Below are 13,579 nucleotides of genomic sequence, written 5' to 3'. Positions count from 1 at the left end.
CCTGTCACTCATGACCAGGTGGAAGCCAGCGGGAGATTTTCACGAACTACACACGGTCGGGAGTTACAACGTCCAAAAAAACCTGACGTGGTTTGAAGGAAATTATTTAATGTCTTATATTAAACAAATTTGACTCTTGTGAGATTTGAGTCATGTTCTAATGTCGTTTCCTCCTCAAAAACAGACCTGGAGTTGTGTTTTTTTTCATTCACACTTGTTTGAGTAACGCTTTTTTATTAGTCTGTTTACATCTCCAAAGGTCAAAATGCTCTGTTCCACCTTGTGATGTCATGAAGCGATAGTTTTCAAGCTGCCTTTTACTTTTTTGTTCAGTAGAGATTGGTCATTCCTGGGCTGAAATTAGGGATGGGTATGATTAATCGATTAATCAATAATTGATCAGTAAGAATTTCATCGATTACGTTCATTTTAATCGACAAACCGAATGTATGTTGCTGTGTGTATCGTGACCAAACAGGTGTGTACATGTGTCTCTGCATCAGAAGGAGCGAGACACAAACAGTGGGTCAGTCTGTAACGAACCGAAGCACAAATGTGGATTTAACCAGGATTTGTAGAAGAAATTCCACACTTTCCGTTGCGTTGGGACAAGTGTGAGTCCATGTGCACAGTGGATAAAGCAGCACATATGTTTCTGTGTCCAGTGGGAAAAAGTTTTTCCAGGTGAGAGTCGCTCAATGTGGATGACGAGGCCCCGCCCCCTCCCCCCGTACGCTGTCCTGGTTTTGACAAACACAAATCTGGTCACACTGACCTGTATTCACCTGAGTCATGTCTTTTAATCCAACACAAGTTGAACCACATCAGCGACACAAGAGCTGGAGTTTTATCTTCGCTTAGTTTATGTAAATTAGTGATGTGGTTTAAAGTTTTGTTTCTGTGAGATTTGAACAAAACTGAATTAAACACATAAAATTTCTGCTTGGAGTAAATAGATCTTGGACCTCAAAAATAAAATAAAAAATTGAGCGGCAACCAAATGTGAGATTTTGGGGGCCCACAGCGTCCCCCTTAATAAAGATACCCAATGTTTGACAGACAACAGAGTCAGAATCTATGACCAAGAATCTACAATAACACACATTTTCATCTTCCCATCTCTATTTTTTATGAAGTTCTGGTCTCTCAAACATGATTATAAATTAAGGCTTCAGAAAAAGTGGACATGGCCCCAAAATTTCAACGGGCAATAACTCAGAAACGACTCAAGGGATTGAACTAAAATTTGAGATTCTTTCATTTGGTGATTTTAGAAATTTTTTGAATTTTTTTCAGCCAAATCTGAGATGGCTCATAGGGGAGATTCCTTGAAAACGGCTGATTTCATATGAACTGACCCCAAAATAAGACCAGGGATAGACACACGCTTATATTTTAGACACTTTTACACCGATAATCATTAGAAAAAAGTGATTTTGACGTTTAGTGGCCCTTTAAAAACACCGTGGAACCCTTCCTGTATAACCATATGACATCACTAGATCGATGTCATGGAAGTGTTTTCAGTTTGAAAGAACAACTCAGCCTAAAAATGCAGAGTTCGTGTGTTGAAAATGTGAATGAAACAAAACACAACTCCCTAGAACGTAACAAACGCAACCCAGTGGACTTAAGAGCACAAAAATAAACAAAAATAAATTGTGAAATGTAAAGTCGCCATCAGAAGAAGTCATTCGCTCCAGGTCAAAACAAACGGCTGAAAAAGTGCACTCTGAACGTCTGAACTCTGCACGGCCTCTGGGTCTGCTCTATTCAATTGTGGCCTCATTACCCCTGTCGCTGCGCACGCTCGCGTACGTGCACGCACACACACACACACACACACACACAGGCGCAGGAGTGAAGGGACGGTGTGGAGAAACAATCGTGCCTCTGTGAAGCTGAACTCAGGGTCAGGAGCAGCGTGGACTTATAACATCAGGGCGCTTCGTTAAGATTCTGAACGTCACTGTAGTTTAACCGGTTTAACTTCACGTTATTACCAAAACAAAAATATATTAAAGGGCCGTATTACGCTGTTTTCTGATCTGTTATAATGTTGTTTCCTCATCACAAACTTCCTTGAAACACAACCTCCCCCACGATAACATTAGAAATCCTGTTCTAATCAGACGAGGTTAGAAATTCAGTTTTCCTGTCAGGCATTTAAACTATTAACTTGATTCATCAGACGGTTTCACTTTGTGGAAACTGTCTGACCTCGCAGTGTTACGATTCATTTGCTTGACGGTAAGTGGGTACTTTTTTATTTAACCAATCGCTGGACCTTTGGTGATTTGTAATAATTGCTGAGGATGCCTAAAATCTTAATCCCATGCGAATGCGCCATGTCTGTAATTTATAAAGTTCATTTCATTCATTTCATTTATTTCTTTGTTTGAGCAGGTACAACAAAATTCAAAAACAATAACAAAAATAGTGATATATACATGACATATTTGGGACGGATGAAGTTTAAAAAACTTATGGAGTCCTACCCCAATTGTTTTACATAATCACGTGGTTCACTTTTTTCTTTTTTTTTTATAAAGTTAAAATTACATTGCAGATTACTATACTATATTACTGACTATATTTTGCCAAACACAGACGTCCGATAACACTAGTCTAGTGCGAATCTGTATCTCAGGCTACATCCACACGACAATGCTCCTAGATTTTTTTTTTTTTTTGCGGGTTGAAAAAAAAATTCTCGTCTACACACGTGTCAGATCAATAAATATTTACATCCAGACGACAACGGAGCACTGAGAGAAAACGATGTAATACATATGCCACACCTGTATGTGGCGCTGTAAACAGGATACAGCCTGAGCCACTGGACACACAACACTACAAATATGCATAAAGTCCTGATTGTGCGGGCTTATCATCTGGTCACGTGGCGATGACAGGGTGCGCCATCGTTTTCCAAAAGTTGCGGTTTGCTTGTCCACACGACAACGCAACGCCGGCGTTCTCAGATTATTACCAACATTTTGGAACCCGTTTTCAAAACACGAATCATTGGCTCTGTGTGGACAAAAGGCCAGAACTAATACAAACTTCACTGTTTCAACCAAAAAAAACATTGTCGTGTGGGCACCACCTCAGTGTTTGTTTGTTTCCACATTCTTTTCTCCGTCAGTCTCTGTGTCAGTGTCAGTAAAATAGAGTAATTTACGGACTTCACTTATCCCGTGTGAATGCGCTCTACGTAACACAGAGGTGGGACGGTAATTTGCAAATTGCCAGACGTCCCAAAGTTGTACTTATCCCGTGTGAATATCGCTTTAGTCTATGTTTATAAGATGACGGTCTGAACAGAAGAGGCAAAAGTGGTGTCGCATCTACACTTTTTATTCCGCGTTTAGTCGAGCGTTTTCGGGAGTAAATCTGCTGCATACAGTGACGCGAAGGTGTGTGGAATTCGATTGTGTGTATGTATGTATGCCAGGCGGCTCGGTGGTGATGTATGTGATGTAAATGCGTACGCGACGTGAGCACATGTGACTAGAGTTTTGCGTCTTGGGCAGTGTCGACGGAAACGTTACGGCGGAGTGTATTCAGCTTTTCCACTCTGGAGGGTGGATTCAGATTTTTGCGGTTTTAAGCCCCCAAAACGCCGTCACCGTCTAAACCACATGTGTCAAGGCCAAGGCCCGCGGGCCACATCCGGCCCTCCAAGCCATTTTCTGTGGCCCACAAGGGGTTAAAAGGTATAATTTATTATGTTGTGACTCTGTGCCGCTACTACATCTCCCACAATGCACCGCAGCTGTTTCCCGTGAAGTGACTGCATCTCGCCACTAGAGAGGCCAAGAAAACATCATCAAATCTCCCCAAAAATATCCAAGAAAAAAAAAATTGATGCAGAAGGGACGGCTATTTCATGAATGTTACTGAAGGAATAATGTGAATGTTTGAACTTATTTCTACAGCACATTTCATAAACAAAACAGTTTTCCAAGTGCTGCACAAAACAGATAAAAATATAAATATAAAGTAAAGCTCTACTTAACTTTACTAATCCTCATTAAGACAATAAAACTAGTCAAATCAAATAAGAGCAAAAACATCAGTAAATAATAGAAAGGTAAAAAACATAAAAATAACCAAAATAAATAAATATGAAATGAAAAATCAAATACAGACATTTATAGTTTTGTAACATACTGATCTTACAGTTACAGTTTCAGTCTTAACTTTACAACCGGCCCTTTGACGACAAACATGATCCAGATGTGGCCCTGGGTGAAAATGAGTTTGACTCCCCTGGTCTAAACAAAACATGTTTAGAAAAAAAAACATATCAAAAATTGTTAATTTTAATATTCACAATTTTAGGCAAATTAGAGCATCATTGCCAGAAAATGCAGCTAAAATGTTTCTCCAGAGCATGATTCTGTCTCATATTGAACACTGCATCACTAACTGGTCACTGACAAACACGACAACCTTTAAAATAATAGAATCACTTTTTTAAAAAGCGTTAAAGATATTTGATAGGAAATCTTTATCGTTTCATCATTGTCTCATATTACAGAAGTATAATATCTTAAGTTTTGGAAATTTTCAAAAATTTAAACTCGCCTGCTCAGTCTACAAAGTCTTAAATGGACTCGCTCCACCAGCTCTGGGTGAGTTCATTAAGCCCAAGGTCCAGCTCTAGTGGTCGGGGAACAAGAGCCTGTACCAGAGACGACTGCGCAAAACCCTATAGACGCACAACTTTCAGTCAACAGGTGTGAACAGTCAAGGAAACAGAAATCTGGAACAACATCCAGCTGCTATAAGACACTCCACCACATTCAGTTCATTTAAAACTAATCTGAAACGACGGCTTAAGAGAAACCAGATCTGTAACCACTAATGTTCTGCTCCTGTGTAAATGTCAGTGTTGTGTGTCATGCTTGTGTGTTTGTCTATTGTGACGCGTTTTATGTTCTTATGTTTTATGTCTCTGTCTCTCTGACCTGCAGGACTACAGATGAAAAGTCGCCTTTGGGCTAATTCTGGAGTATTTACAAGTGTATGTTCATGAATATGCATTGTCCCTTTTAAATAAATAAAACTAAAAAAAAAGAAAAAAAAAAAAAAGGCACTTCCCATAAAATATTTTGGTTTTTTTACCCGCACCATCAACTACCGGCGGGATTCAAACCAGTAACCTTCAGATCAGTGGGCAAACGCTCGACCGACTGAGCTACAAACCCCCCGAAAACGGCAGAATCTCGGTCCTTTGACAACATCTTCTCCAGTCTCCATCCATCTGCCTCATTATCTCAGGTGGCACATCTGCACGACGCCTCTCAAGTACCTCCTCCTCCTCCTCCTCTTCTTCTTCCTCTCCGTCGTCGTCCGCTCTCATCCCTCACTCCCCCCCCCCCGCGTAGCCCCGCCCCTCCCCTCCCCTCCCACTCGGCCCCTCCCACCTCCCCCGTCGCCCCCGGTGACGGTGACAGTGACAGAAGCCCGTAATTGCCGTCTTCATTAGCCGGCGCGACTCTCGTGTGCGCGCGCCCAAACCCGGGGCTGCGTTTCGGCGGGGCGCTGGCAGGTGGGGCCCTTGGGTGCAGGCGCGGTGGGTGGTGTGGGGGTGGGGAGGGTGGATTGTGGGGTGGGCGGGCGCCTCATTTGTCAAGCCCTCTGTCATTAAGTGCTAATGATTGGATGATTTTGCAGATGAATCGCAGTATATGTCTTGCTCACAAACATTTCCGGCTGGTATTAATCAAAAGCATCAAGTGCGGAGCAGTCGGAAAGGAATTAGCAAAACAACACGTCTGCGCTGAAATGTCCGTAATCCGTCATCGGGCCCTGAACTCATCGCGGCGCGGGCTGACGGAGCGTGGAACAATGACAGTTTGACAGACGGGAGGAATTAAGACGCTTAGAATGTCAATTGTGTGTAAAGTTATAACACAACAATATAAATGAATACGCCGCCATCCATTCATATTTACGCACTTGACAATCGGAGACTCTTTTTTTTTTGGGAAATTTTGATTTTTATTGTGGAAATTTAAAGGCGACACGCTGCGGTATTTTACTTTTTTTTTTTTTTTTTAACCGGCCTGGAGTTGTGTTTTGTTTCATTCACACAGGATTAACGCACAAATTTAGCATCCTCATCCGAAGAGTTCTTTCAAAATAATACTCCCTACAACTGTACAACTCGCCCTTATGTAACAGATAATACTCCCTACAACTGTACAAAACTCACCATTTATGTAACAGATAATACTCCCTACAACTGTACAATACACCCTTATGTAACAAATAATACTCCCTACAACTGTACAAATACTCACCTTTATGTAACAGATAATACTCCCTACAACTGTACAACAACTCATCTTTATGTAACAGATAATACTCCCTACAACTGTACAACTACTCGACCCTTTATGTAACAGATAATACTCCCTACAACTGTACAACTACTCGTCCTTATGTAACAGATAATACTCCCTACAACTGTACAACAACTCACCATTATGTAACAGATAATACTCCCTACAACTGTACAACAACTCACCCTTATGTAAAATATAATACTCCCTACAACTGTACAACACACCCTTATGTAACAGATAATACTCCCTACAACCGTGCGACAACTCACCCTTATGTAACAGATAATACTCCCTACAATTGTACAACAACAATCAAATTCTAAATAATCAGCAAAAAAGAGAAAAAAGACGTGTCAAATAAGACAATTATATAAATGTAAATGTACAAGTCAAAATAAAATAGAAAAATAAGTAATGAAATATAAAATTATTAAAAAGTATTATCAGTTACTTAAGGGCGAGTTGTTGTACAGTTGTAGGGAGTATTATCTGTTACATCAGGATGAGTTGTTGTGCAGTTGTAGGGAGTATTATCTGTCACCTGAGGGCAAGTTGTTGTACAGTTGTAGGGAGTATTGTCTGTTACATAAGGCCGAGCTGTACAGTTGTAGGGAGTATTATCTGTTATATAAGGCCGAGTTGTACAGTTGTAGGGAGTATTATCTGTTACGCAACATTGACTCTTGTGAGCTTTAAGCCATGTTATGACATTGTTACTTCCTCAAAAACAGACCTGGAGTTGTGTTTTGTTTCTTTCACATGTTTGAGTGACTCTTTATTATGAGTCTGTTTACATCTCCAATGCTCAAAATGCTCTGTTCCACCTTGTGATGTCATGAAGAGTTAGTTTAGAGCTCCTTTTAACTTTAGTTCAGTAGAGATTGGCAATTCCGAGGCTGAAATTATCCAAAAGATTCTAGTAAAGAACCACATGACATCACAAGGTGGAACCCGGTGTTTTCTTGTGCCGTATGAATAAACCTGAGTATGATTTAAAGCCGGGGTGCATGATTTTCACCACAGGAGGCGACGTTTAAGTCCGTGTAACTCAACCGTGGCTCTCAAAAACCGTGCGGCTGATTATTCATCTCCACATTCATTTTCAGAACAGTAGAAGAGTTTTCAAGCCGGTCTTAACGGTGCCAGTGTTGGTTTCCGCACCAGTTCCAATGGGAACCAACGAGCTCACCGGTGAACAACCCGCTGTCATATTATTTACGTGAACCCGTGACACGTCATCGACAGAGGGTGTGGATTTACCACCAAATAAAAACAAGGTCATACGAAAACAGATGTCACAGGGAGGAAAATAACAATCATGGATCACATCATCAACACCAGCGAGCGTTTGTACTCATACAAATCAAGATTTATGTGCAAAAAACAACTTTTCAATTCCTGAACGCTCTGATTTCCGGCGTGAACATGTGAGTCGGTTCAAGATTAGGTGCAGGAACCGGAACTGACATGGTTCTGTCGGCCTGAAAACACCTCTTGTGATGTCATAAATCGGTAGTTTTCAAGTTAACTACAATTCCTGCTCTTATATTATACAGCTACTTTTACCTTTAGTTGAGTAGTAATCAGCAATTCTAGGTCTGAAATTATCCAAATGATTCTAGTCAAGGTGTAACTGAGAGTGTTTTCAGTTTGAGAGAAGCCCAAATATGTAGGGTTTTTGTTTTGTTTTGTACATTAGTCCTCGTCTGAATTTTTTTCTCAAGTTTGCTATAGGCGAGTTTCATTGTTGACAAAAGCGCGCGTTGCATGCTGGGAATTATTTTGGTCGGCGGCAAGAAACACTAATTCAACATGACGGACGGAGCGAGAAAGCACGTAAAGGGTATTGATCCCGGTTATTTCTCCACTCTAACGGCAGAGGACCCAAGACCATTTGACCAGAAATTGGTCATAAGCATCGATGGAGCCAAATCCCCCTTTTCAACCCCGACAAAAGGTGGACCAAACCAAATTTCTGGTCAGAATCGCCAACTACCTGGAAAAATATTCACTTGGGCGATATCCACAATGACTTGGTGGAAACTCCTGGGCCATTCACAGCAGAAAAGATGAAAACCTCCAAGAGTCTCGATGTGTTGTTGAACTTGTTGGAGTCCACGGTTTGTTAGGATCTTCTACGTTTGCTCTGCGGATGTTTGAAAGTCGTTTAATTCACCGTTAGCGGTTCTTTTCACTCAGAATACGAAAAAGACATTTTTCTTCTTCCGTGTTTCTATTTGTGCATCTGATAATGCAGCAGGAATTTACCATTATCGGGGAGAAATACACGAGGTTACGCACTGTGTTTGACGCTACCGTGTTTCTTGCCTCCGAACAAAATGTTTCCCAGCAGCAACGCGGGCTTTTAATAACAATGACGTCAGCAGAAACTCACATATTAAAACTCCAAATTTAACCCCCTAATGAAGTGTTATACATCCTTTTTTTCCCCCATTACAACCTGTTCTTTCACAATCTGCTGCTGTAGTTGTGTCACATAGCTGTAATAAAAGCTCCAGGACCAGAAATACAAATTTTAAAAAAGAAAATGTTAATATAATTCACATTTTTTCATACAAAACACAGCAAACACACTTTTTGGACTTAAAAAAAACATCTTAATTTAAGATTTTAGCTACAAAAGTGCAAAATATACATGTGTGAATGAAGCAAAACTCAATTCGAGGTCTGTTTGTGACGACGAAACAACATTATAACGTAGAAAATAGCATCTTATTTGCCGTTTAACATGGCCAAAGTCTTAGATACAAACATGTGTGCGTTCGTGTGTTTGTGTATCATCGCAGAATTTGTGTGTGGCGGCTCTTTGATCAGTCGTCTTCCCCGCATCACACCAGCCTTTCCGCGCTCCCCTCCAAACCTCAAGCGTCGTCGTTTTCTGCCCATCTCTCCCTGATAACCAGCGAAACCTAAGGCCCATTTAAATCTCCTCTTCTTCTTCTCCGGGAGGCCTTCGTCTTTGGAAGCCTCCCAACCCCTCAGTCCTGCTCCATCCTCCTCCCTTCCCCGCAGTCCACCCCCAACCACGGCATTCTTTCATCCATCGCAATTTCACCCCAGCGAACTGCCCTCGGAGGGAGCCCACCGCCCGCCGCCAACCGCCAACCGCCCCCTTCCTCCTCCTGTTGGCTCTTGGACCATCTCCTCGCCCCTTGCCAAGCGCCTTACATCTCCACGGGCCAGTACGCCTCAGGGACCCCCCCAAAAAAACGTAGGGGCGCACCTTGGCATCTCCGTCCCTTTTCCCCGAACCCCCTCGCCAGCGCGCCGCCGCCACCTCCACCTCCTCTCCGTTCGCTCCGTAGGCGAGGGAGGGCTAGCGTCGGCCAAGCGGAGAGCGGGCCGTAGGGTGGGCTCGTCTGGATGCTTCGATAAGATGCGGCGCGCTCCCGTCTCGTGCCTATCGGGGGCGCACACCGGGGGGAGGACGGCTGGCACGGAGACGCCGAGATGCCAGCAGTGAGAGATGGGTAGAAGGGAAAGAGGAGATGCCATGGTCAGCGCATGCCAGGATTGTTGGGCTTTGACTGTACAGAACGGCGAAAACGGGGGGGGAGAAGAAGATGGCACGGGGTTGCGTAGAGCGGAGAATAGTTGCTCGGCGGTAACTTTGCGGTTGGTTTTTATCGGCGTTCGGCGCAGGAGCAGAGGTAGTTGTTGTTTGGTTTCGATAAAGGGCGAGCCAAATGAGCGCAGAACTTGTGGCGATTGGGTAGCCGGCGTGGGGGAAAGGAAAAAAAAAAAAAAAAGCAAGCGCGGAGGGTTGGCACGGTTGGCGCGGCGAAGTCTGAATGCAGAGATCAGAACGTAGAAGAAGAAGAAGTAGTACAGCGAGTCCGCGGGGGCCGCCGCTGCCCCGACTGAGGGACGACTTTGACAACTGGCATCGCGTTTGAACCCTTCCAGACCTAAAGGCAACTTGAATACATTTGTCCTCGCTTGGATTTTTGTCTCAATTTTGCTTTTAAAACTCCCAATTTTACCCCCTAATGAAGTGTTATACCTCGTTTTTTTTCAGTACAACCTGTTATTTCACAATCTGCTGCTGGAGTTGTGTCATATCGCTGTAATAAAAACTACAGGACCAGAAATACAAATGAAAATTAAAAAAATTAAATTCACACTCTTTCATACAACACACACAACAAACACACAGTATATAAGGACCCGGTCAAGCAGAAGTAAACAAGGCCAAAAATTCAAGTTAATGCATCTGACATAAAAATGTATTGAACAGATACATATGTACTCTAGTTTATCAAACTGTTGACCTTTTTTCTGGACCATTTTTGGGTCTAAAGTTCCATCTGTTTTAAACAGACCATGTATGAAACATGGAACAAAAATTATTTCCCAAATTTCAAAGACCTGCAAATCATGTAAATAAATGAATGTATTTCATCATATCTTGTGTTATTCCATCTTTGAACTGTTGATGAAGATACATAATTTAAAAAAAATTAAAAAATTATTTAAAATGATAAAAATTTGCTTGGAAGGACTGACATATTTTATAAAAATGAAGTAATATTAAAGTATTCGGAAGAAAAAAGCGACAAATGATGTAAAATCCTGCACCTTCTACTTGTTTGTACAATTTTCCCTCCGTTACTTTTCCCTCCGTTACCATGACCTTTCTTAATAAAAAATCTCATGAGTCAAAAAGTCAGAGGTTTTTCAACCTAATCTTGTACCATATGGTAGAAAACTATATGAAGCAAATATTCAAACCAGTTTGTTAAGGATATGTAAGTGAGAACCAAGAGTTATCACTGTTTGGATTTATTGACCAAAAAGTGCTGCATATTTCATTCCCTCCGTTACCGACATGAGTTTTTTTAAATTTTTTGTCAACAACTTGAAAGAATCTCACAGGTTTAACTTGACCCTGTTGGAGTGTAACTCTTTCCTACATTCTGATACTTTACTTATTTCAATAGTTCCTCTAGTTTCTGAATAAGAGACATTTGAATGTCAAAAATCTGCCCCTGTTTCCCTCCGTTACCACTTGACCGAACCCATAAGCAACAACAAGACGTGCAACATCCACTAAATTCAGAGTTTTTTGTGCTATCGTGCTTATGAATAAATTGTAATCTATTTATCTAAAGATTGTGTGTTTTTAAATTTATATTTAATGTTTATTGTGATTTTAGTCAAGTGTGATGGATGAATTTAACTAATTGTTTATGGAACAAACCATTCTGCACTTTAATGGTTGCGAATGAAATGAATGAATGAAATGTGAAATGTGGAACCTGTCTCGCAAATCTGCAAAACAAATTTACCTACGGGTACGAATAAAGCAATGTAACCTAACCTAACTTTTTGGACATAAAAATGATTAATTTAGGGCCTTAGCTACAAAAGTGCAAAATGTCAAGTCTGTAAGTAAACTAAAAATATCCTTATTGCCTCAAAACAAAACATAAAAGTGTAGTGGTCCCATGACTTTCCTGGTGCAGGTCGTGGAAACAGCTGGAGTCAGGTCCAGGACACAGAGCCACATCACTTCCTGCAATTTCCATGGAGTTTATTACATTTGGATTTGGACTGAAATAAAACTGAAAATAAAAATAGCAAGAGATGTGCAATTACTCAGACCAAAATAGACACATTTAAAGCCATAGTGTGGAACATTTTTGTGAAAGGAGCGGGTGACAGTAGTGTGATTCATCAGCCGGTTTCACTTCGTGGAAACTGTGTGACCTCGCAGCATTAGGATTCGTTCACTCGACGGTAGAGTAGGCGGGTACTTTTTTTAAAATTTAACCAGTCGCTGCTGTTTGGTCGTGATGTATGTAATACACCAAATCCCCTATGAAGAAGGACAATAACGTCTTTCCCCTTGATAAAGTTCACAAAATATTCTCTTTGTTCTGTCTTTAAATCCTCGATCTCAGGAATCGTTGCCAACACAGAATGTCTGTCTTTGTCTACATCCATCTCGACGCTTTGTTTACTGCTGTGTTGCTCCACAAAACGGACCTAGACACGACGAGTTTGACGTCATGACTTCACAGATCACAGCTGATTGGCCGGTGCACGCTCTACACACTTCCGGGATTCTCCCAAACCGCCTAGTGAATTCTGATGCCTGACCTAGTCACTGGAGAGAAATGAAATTGAGCGGAGGCACTAGGCTAAGTTGACAAAGATTCCACCAGAAAACGTAAATCGTTCAAATTCAATTTTCACCCATCAACCTTCCAACTGATTGTCGGGATGTAACGATATCTAAATCTCTTGATATATTTTCACGATATGCCTCAGGTCGATATTTTCTGGTGGCTTACACAATTGTGAATATGCAACTTTTCTCTCATTTTAATCCAAGTAATTACAATTTTTAAAGTGCTTAATAATAGGGATGTAATGATAATTGAAATATGGTGATATGTCGTCAAAACTCTCACAATATGGTGGACCATCATAATATATCGAATCCCAAGTGTGTCTGCTTAAATAATGCATCAGTTTTATAAAGCGCTTTTGTGGACACTCAAAGACACTTTACAGATCATTATTCATTCACTCCAGACCCTGTGGTGGTAAAATACTATTGTAGCCACAGCTGCCCTGGGACAGACTGACGGAAGCGAGGCTGCCAATCTGCACCGTCGGCCCCTCTGACCATCACAATCACTCACACACACACACACACACACACACACACACACACACACACACACACACACACACACACACACACACACACACACACACACACACACACACACACACACACACACACACACACACACACACACACACACACACACACACACACACACACACACACACACACACACACACACACACACACACACACACACAACACACACACACAACACACACACACACACACACACACACACACACACAACACACACACACACACACACACACACACACACACACACACCACTTTCATTCTAGGCAATGAGGGTGAAGTGCCTTGCCTAAGGACACAACAACAGTTTTTAGGACTGGCGCCTCCTGTGGCTCCTGTATTTTCCCATTGGTCTCTCATCCAGGTACTGACCAGGCTCGACCCTGCTGAGCTTCTGAGATCTGACGGGATCAGGCTTTGACAAACCGGTGTGACCATAATGCTTGCAATAAATGCATTGTTTTGGTACAGGAAGAGCTAAAAAAAACAGACTGAATCAGAGCAAAGGATCATGGTCTATGTAGTT

This window comes from Boleophthalmus pectinirostris, unplaced genomic scaffold (genome assembly GCF_026225935.1).
Source record: "Boleophthalmus pectinirostris isolate CB_2022bp ecotype Guang Dong unplaced genomic scaffold, ASM2622593v1 HiC_scaffold_6, whole genome shotgun sequence".
NCBI classification, from domain to species: Eukaryota; Metazoa; Chordata; class Actinopteri; order Gobiiformes; family Gobiidae; genus Boleophthalmus; species Boleophthalmus pectinirostris.
This window is presented reverse-complemented; position numbering follows the sequence as displayed.